We start from the raw sequence: 7,638 nt of genomic DNA, 5'->3' as shown, positions 1-7,638 counted from the left end.
GGTCCTTTTCTGAGGTTGTTGCTTCACCGACCATATTTGTTTCCAGAATTCTTCCAGTTCTTCTGCTGTTGGTGCTGCAGTAATGTCTATTTTATTTTTATCCAGTTCTTGGTAGAGTTTTTTGGAGTTGGATTTGAACTGTTTGTCTTGTTCAAAGAAACGTTGGCGTTTCTCATACCGGCGGATCCTTTGTGCTTTGGCAAGGATGTCTTGCTTTAGTTTTTCTTTTGCCTCAGGTAAGTCTTTTTCTGTAATGCTGTATTTGTACAGTATTTTTGTACTGTATTTGTACAGTATTATTATTATTATTATTATTATTATTATTATTATTATTATTATTATTATTATTATTATTATTATTACAAAATCTACTCATCTACGATGGAGGTATAAAATGAGAGAGGGAAATCATTATAGCAGTATGTATTGAGAAATGTGCAAATGGACTTGATAGATTACTGGGTGATGTCTTAGAGAAATCGCATCATCGTTGGCGATACAGCATTCTATTGCAGCTATATGATATGTGTTTGCGACTATGTGACATGTGATGACGATTCACTCCCGAACTGAAATAGGCCCCCAGCTTCTGCATCATGAATAGTTATGTGGACCGCTCTTAACGAAAGCCAGATCTTCCTTCGACCACTACATAAAAAGTATTAAGAAAAAAAATGTTTTTGAGAAATACATTTATTTTTGTTGTTTACACTATTTTACGTTTGTTTATACTCTTATATATTCAAATTCACAAAGTTCACAAATTTCCTTATTTAGATTATGAATCATATTCCTTTCGATAATATGATTACAACCTTCTTTGTAGACGATATTTTCTGTTTAGTCGACACTAGTTTTCAAATTACTGGTGTCCGTTGCTCTGCTCAGAGTGACGTATATAAACATCGGAGTGGGTAAAAATACACCTACACGATCTAAAGTTTGGCCCTGTGCCTTGTTTGCTGTGAATGCGCGAGTGGAATCTTTAGGGTTGCAAAAAGTCAAACTAAGACGATTCCACTAAAGATTCCATGTACTCTCACTGTTCTATGCGAATAATGTCTGGACGTTCTGGTACTATGGGTTATTTTGATTGACAAAACAGAGACGTAAAGAGCAGCCGCTTCGATTAGCCGTTTCGAATCTTGCTCGAGACTGACACACTTCAATAACTACTAAATAATTATACACAATATATACTGACGCACACTTGTTCCATCTTATTTTCGTTATTGGCCGTCCTCGTGACCTCCTTTGTATTTTCGATGGGGTTTCGAACTATATGATGAAAATCCAGAGTTAATCATGATCGGTGAATTTTTAATAAAAATGCGAAGGTGGATTATCAATTCAAAAATCGATATCCACTAAATAATCATACTTTCTGATTTGTTTTTAATGCTAAAAACCTTCCTAACGACCGTCTTTGTAATCCCGGAAAATGTCGTAACCATTGGTCCTGTCGTCTGGCCGTGAAGAGGGAATAGACAAAAAGACGGACATAACGCCCATTATAGTAAGATAGTAAATCTGCCCATCTACGATGGGAAATAAAGGGATAGTATCGGAAATCTAAACCCTCTGAATTCACGATGTATATGGGGTGGGGTGCGATGGGGGAATCCAGAATTAATCCTCGTCGTCGGAATTTTAACAAAAAAACAAACAAACTCAAAGGTGATTTACAAACCTCAATATCCACAATATAATCATGCCTTTTCAGGTTTTTTGGCGCTAAAAACCTTCCTGATTACCTCCGTAATCCCCAAAAACATCGTGACCATTGGTCCAGCCATTTGACCGTGAAGAGGAAACAGACAGACAGACGGACAAACGGACAGACAGATGGACATAAGGCCCATTATAGTAAGGTGGTTTGGCTCAGGTTCGGTCTTATTTCTGGTTGGAATTATGTGGATAGCGGGTTACTACCTGTAATCTTAGGTATCCACAAGTTTTCAGCAGTCTTTCAAGTGCTTAGAACTCCGCTGATAATCCTTGCTCCCTAAGAAACAGACTTTCTGTAAGAACTCTATCGAGCATTCTATTTCAATCTCCTCCAGCCATTTGTCTATAACTTGGCTTACTGTTCCCAACGCACCAATTATTATAGGCACGACCTTCACTGTTCGCAAGTTCCAAATTCTTCCTATTTCAAATTTTAGGGGATTCTATTTTTTTCTTCCTCTTTCTTTACGACCCTGGAATCAAACGGACATGATGGGTCGATAAGTAAGTAACTTCGCTTTTCCCTATCTATAATCGTGATGTCTGGTCTATTATTTTCTAATTTCTTGTCCGTTTGGATAGGAAAGTTTCATAAAATTTTACATTTCTTCGAGTCCAGTACTCTTTCGACTCGATGATTGTACTATGTGATTCCAGCTTCAAATCCCCATTTCTGTTACAGTTTCCAGTGTAAAACTTTTACAACCTGGTCGTGCCTCCATTTCTTATATTCTTCCTGTGCCAAATTGGAACATTCTGTCACAATGTGTATCATTGTCTCGTTCTAAGTTCCACAGGTTCTACATTTTTCTGACATACTCTCCATATATTTTTTCTCAAGTTATTTGTTCATATCACTTGATCTTTGGTTGCTACAATTAGGCTCTCTCTTTTTTTTTTTAATTGCTCCTTTCTTAACGAAGCCTATGATTTTGTTACACATACATCTTCAGTGGCTCTCCAGAATTAACCATGCAGAAGATTTTTTTCGATCTGTCTGACGTACTCTCTTTGTATTTCATTCTTGTCCTTTTTTCTTAATACGCGCTTGATTACCTGTTATTTCTTTACTGTCTTTGGTAATTTTTCTATGCTGCTCTGTAAATACTCTACTGGATTTTCTCTTTCCATCTGTATACATCCTTCTACTGCTATTAGGCCGGTTCCATCTTGTACAGCCGATTGGTATCAGCTTTCGGATGGTGAGCTCCATATATCGTCAACAGCTTCCAAGTTTTTCTGTCAAGTTTCTTTCTATCGTTTTTGGTTCAGTCTATAATTCCAACTCCATATCTGATTAAGGGTACTGCTCTTGAATTTATTGCTTCAATAAGATTATTGGAATCCAGTTTTGACTGCTATAATTTTCTTACTCTTCTTATGTACTTCCTGCTGGTAATTTGTTTCATTTCTTCATTTTTTAAAATTATCTCATCTGCTTCCAGTGTTCCCAAGTACTTATACCATTGTCCTTTCTCAAGCGTCCTCATTGTTTGCCTATTTGGCATTTCAGTTCCCTGGCTTCTTTCAAATCTTCTGCATTCCATTTTCAATATAGTACACTTTTCTATCCCAAATTCCATACCTACATTATTTGAGAAAATGCGGATAGTATGTATGAGACTTTGCAGTTGTATTTCATTTATCGCATAAACCTTTATATCATCCATGAAAAGGAGATGATTTATCTGACCATTTTCTTTTTCCAAATTGTAAGCAATTTTAACTTTTCGTAGTGTAATAGTGAGCGGTGTCATAGCCAATACAAATAGTAATGGAGATAAGCTATCACCTTCGAATATTCCACGTCTGATATTCATTTTTCCGAATTTTTGTTTTCCACGGATCAATTCAGTATTCCAATATTTCATACTTTCATAGAGCATTTTCTCCATTTTGTTTTGCCATTCTAAACATGCTCATTGTTTTTCTTATCCAACTGGGAGGTATTATGTCATATGCTTTTTTGCAATCTATCCCTGCTACATTTAGTCCCATCAGTCTGCGTCTACAATTTCTAATTATCATTTTATCAACTAATAAGTGATCTTTTGTTGCCCTACTTTGTTTCCTGCATCGTTTTTGTCTTCAGGAAGTAGATTGTTGTATAACTCTGCCGCCAAGATACCGATTATAAGCTTCCCTATTAGTGGTAAACAGGTTATAGGTCGAAAATTTGATGCTAAATTTCCTTCTAAAAGGACCCTTGAAGCATAGTAGCGTCCGTCCACTTGTCATCCAGGCAGAAACGTGACCTTGCTGCAGGCAGTCATCCAGTTGCGCAACGGCTCTTTCATGTAACTTGTTCTCCATCCGGGCCTGATCCTTTCCAGCTTGCTGTTTTCTAAAACTTCTTTCTCACTGTATGTAGATTAATTCTGACGTCTTTCTGTCTTGGTACAGTTACAAGTTGTCTTTCCATCTTTGTTAGTCACTCTGCGCTTTCTTTATGTTTTGCCGGCCTGTTTCACAGCCTTCTCCAAAATTCTTTACTTTCTGGAATCAGTTCCTGGTGTTGGCTTCCCTCTCTTTGATTGGAACAGTCTATTTTGTTGGAAACTTTCGCATCTAGCATCATATCTTTTCAATTTCGCATTTTATGTTGTCACCTTTTGTGTCAATTCTTCATGTACTCTTTGTTTTCCGCTTTCTTCTAACCTGTACTGTCCATTCAATTTTTTAATTACTACCTTATTCTTGAGCTCTCCTCACATTGTCCTATTCAATTGTCCCAGTTCTTTCCAGGCTGTTTCCAGTTTCATTCGTACTCTCTTCCTCCAGTTTGATTCTTTCTTCTTATTTGATTTTATATCTTCAGTTTTTCCGCTTATAGCCTACTATGTTAGCTACGACATGAACAGCAGCTATGATTAACTGCTTTATTTCATTTATGTATTTTTGTTTTGTTTTGTTTTAATCAAGCTTAAATCGTCATTTACCTTATCTGTGGCCTCCTTCACTTGTTTTCTGTCCATATATCTTACATTTGGGGGTACTTCATTGTTCCCATCAGACATTCTACCTCGCAACATTTCTAAAATCTTCTCGTTATCATTCAAGTCTTGAGCAGCACCCACTGTCACTTGTCCATCTTGATCGTCTTCATTGATTACTTTATCAGTATTCCCTGGTACTCTGCGGTTTCCATCTCTTTCATGTTCTTCATCTCTAACCTCTTCATTACCATTTTCTGCTACTTCTGTTTCACGCTCCTTCTGATCTTTTTCTGCTATGTTTCTCTTAATTTCTTCAATCTCTACTCCCATAATCCAGTCGTTCTTACGGATTCCTCTTGCATAGTCTATCAGTCACTGGGCCGATGTTTCGAAACCTCATTTTTCATCCCATATTCTCAACGTTCGATTCATGAAGCCACTTTTATTTGATTCACTCCTCGGTCAGCATAGCATTCTATTATTATTATTTTGTTTATATATTTTTCCTATTTCATTCTTTTCTTTTGCACTTTTGACTGCTATTTTGATCCTGATCAACAGCTTGAAGACGACCTGCCGGAGCTTGATCAGATACTCCCTGCCTGTCGTGCGCGACACCTTCACTATTAACAATTCCAATCCCGTTTGCGCAGTAGTGGTTATTATCTAATTTTGGCATCACTCATTTAGAGGTAGCATTTTCAGGGTTGTGCAATCACCAGTATTTTTATCATGACATCATCACTAGATGGGTTGCTAGCCAAAGCTCAGAAAGTTCAGTCCTACCTTCTATTATTATTATTATTATTATTATTATTGTTCAGTAGTTTTATTTTTATAACGTGCTTTCACTTCACTACCGAGCGCAGCTCTGTGCGCCTTGGGTATGTGCTGTGGTTTGCTGTGGTGCTCTTATGGTTACTGTATTGAAAGTGTTTTGCGTAGAATGTGTGCAGTGCCCAGTAGTGCAATTTTCTGTATGTTATATATATTTGTAAGTCCTGGTATTTTTGTTATGTATTTGTCTGAATATTTTTTTATTATACCTAAGGCACCTACTATGATAGGAATTGTTTCTGTTTTTAGATTCCACATTGGAGTTATCTCTATTTCCAGGTCTTTGCATTTTGAAAGTTTTTCCATTTCTTTTAGAGAGACGTTGTCATCTGCTGGTATTGATACATCAATTAGAAAGCATTTTTTTTTCTTCATGATCTTTGACAACTATATCTGGTCTATTTGCCTTAATTTCTCTTGTATATAGGTCCCAATGCCGATATTTACAATATACCTAGATTGTAGGGTATTTTTAAAGTTTCCATTAATTTCTTCAGGTCGTTTCTGATATTGAACCTAATACTCTGATGACAATAGGGATAACCTTTATGTTCGACTCTCGTAACTGCCACATCTTAGCGATCCCAATTCTCAGGTCTCCATAGTTATCAATCTTTTTTTCTTTTTCTACCATGATAATATGCTGATCTCGTAGCACTGCCACACATTGATTATTAGGCTCTCTTGTTTCTCCCTCCTAAAGGTTACTATATCCGGCCTTCGGTGTTCTAACACCTTCTCTGTCTGGAAGTCAAAGTCCCATACGATTTTTTGCTTTCCTCTTTTCGTCCATTACCTTTCCGGTGTATGTTGGTACCAAGCACTCGTTACCTCGTATCCATACTTCTGGCATAATGACCAGTAAAGGCTTTGGGCTACCTTGTCGTGTCTGCGTTTGTACTCTTTCTGCGCGAGGCCTTCACAAGCACTAAGAATGTGAGTTACGCTTTCGACCCTGTATTGAAAGTGCTTTACGTAGGATGTGTGCGGTGCTAATAAAGAAAGAATTATTATTACTGTTGTTGCTATTGTTATTGTTATTATTATTATTATTATTATTATTATTATTATTATTATTATTATTATTATTATTATTATTATTATTATTATTATTATTATTATTATTATTATTATTATTATTATTATCATCATCATCATCATCATCATCATCATCATTGTTATTATTATTGTTATTATCATTCAGTAGTCTTATCTTTATCACGTGCTTTCACTGCACTACCGAGCGCAGCTCTGTGAGCCTTGGGTATATGCTGTGGTTAGATTTGGTATTGTTATTTTCACTGTATTGATAATGTTATATGCAGGATGTGTGCGGTGCCTAGTAGTGCTATTTTCTATATGTTATATATACTTGTAAGTCCTGTTGTTTTTGTTATGTATTTGTCTGAATAGTTTTTGTCATACCTAATGCGCCTACTATGATAGGAATTGTTTCTGTTTTTAGACTGCATATTCGAGTTGCCTCTATTTCTCCAGATCTTTGTATTTTGAAAGTTTCTCCGTTTCTTGATACATTGATTAGAAAGCATTTTTTTCTTGATGTTACAACAACTGAAACAACAACATACCAAACAAAAGAAAGGACATCACCTGGCAAATATCACTACTACTACTACTACTACCATCACCGCTACAAGTGGCAGCAACAGTAAAAACTGGAAAAGCGTCAGTAAAAAAAAAAACCCACTATCACTGCCGCCGCTGCAACTACCTGTACATAATCACGGCCACCACCATCAACTCCGCCACCATCACCCCACCGCCATAACCTCTGAAGTAACAGTTATTGGTGACAACGACTACAACAACAACATAAAATTAACGAACTGCTGACAAACACCACCACCTCCATTTCCAGTTTGACTGTCGAACGGAGCAACAGAAGCAACATTAAAATGTAGAATAAAAGCGAAAGCCATAGACGCTTACTCAATGACCTCTAGTCATTGGATATAAATGTGTCAGTTACTAGCGAAACAATTGTCTTGACGAATACTCCAGAGCAGTGGTTCCCAACCTTTTCACAACCAAGGACCCCTTTTATTTAAATGAGTTTTCCCACGACCCCTTTTAATATGTTTATCCTTATATATATGTGTGTATATATATTATATAT

At 36.6% G+C, this 7,638-nt stretch overlaps 1 protein-coding gene across 6 annotated transcripts in view; it reads left to right on the top strand.

Annotated features, from left to right (window-relative positions):
• Positions 1-7,638, top strand: part of LOC106882458 (beta-1,3-galactosyl-O-glycosyl-glycoprotein beta-1,6-N-acetylglucosaminyltransferase 3) — a 148,330-nt gene that overhangs the window by 130,408 nt on the left and 10,284 nt on the right. Inside the window, exon 1 of one of the 6 annotated variants that reach the window (XM_014933143.2) lies at positions 57-236. The exons of the other annotated variants lie outside the window; for them this stretch is intronic. The gene's annotated coding sequence lies outside the window, so the exon portion shown is untranslated. Of the gene's footprint in view, positions 1-56; positions 237-7,638 lie in introns of those variants that run through there. 6 annotated transcript variants of the gene reach the window in all.

Source organism: Octopus bimaculoides, chromosome 16, assembly GCF_001194135.2.
Source record: "Octopus bimaculoides isolate UCB-OBI-ISO-001 chromosome 16, ASM119413v2, whole genome shotgun sequence".
Classification (NCBI taxonomy): Eukaryota; Metazoa; Mollusca; class Cephalopoda; order Octopoda; family Octopodidae; genus Octopus; species Octopus bimaculoides.
Note: the sequence above shows the minus strand (reverse complement) of the source record. Positions and strands in the feature narration are given on the sequence as shown.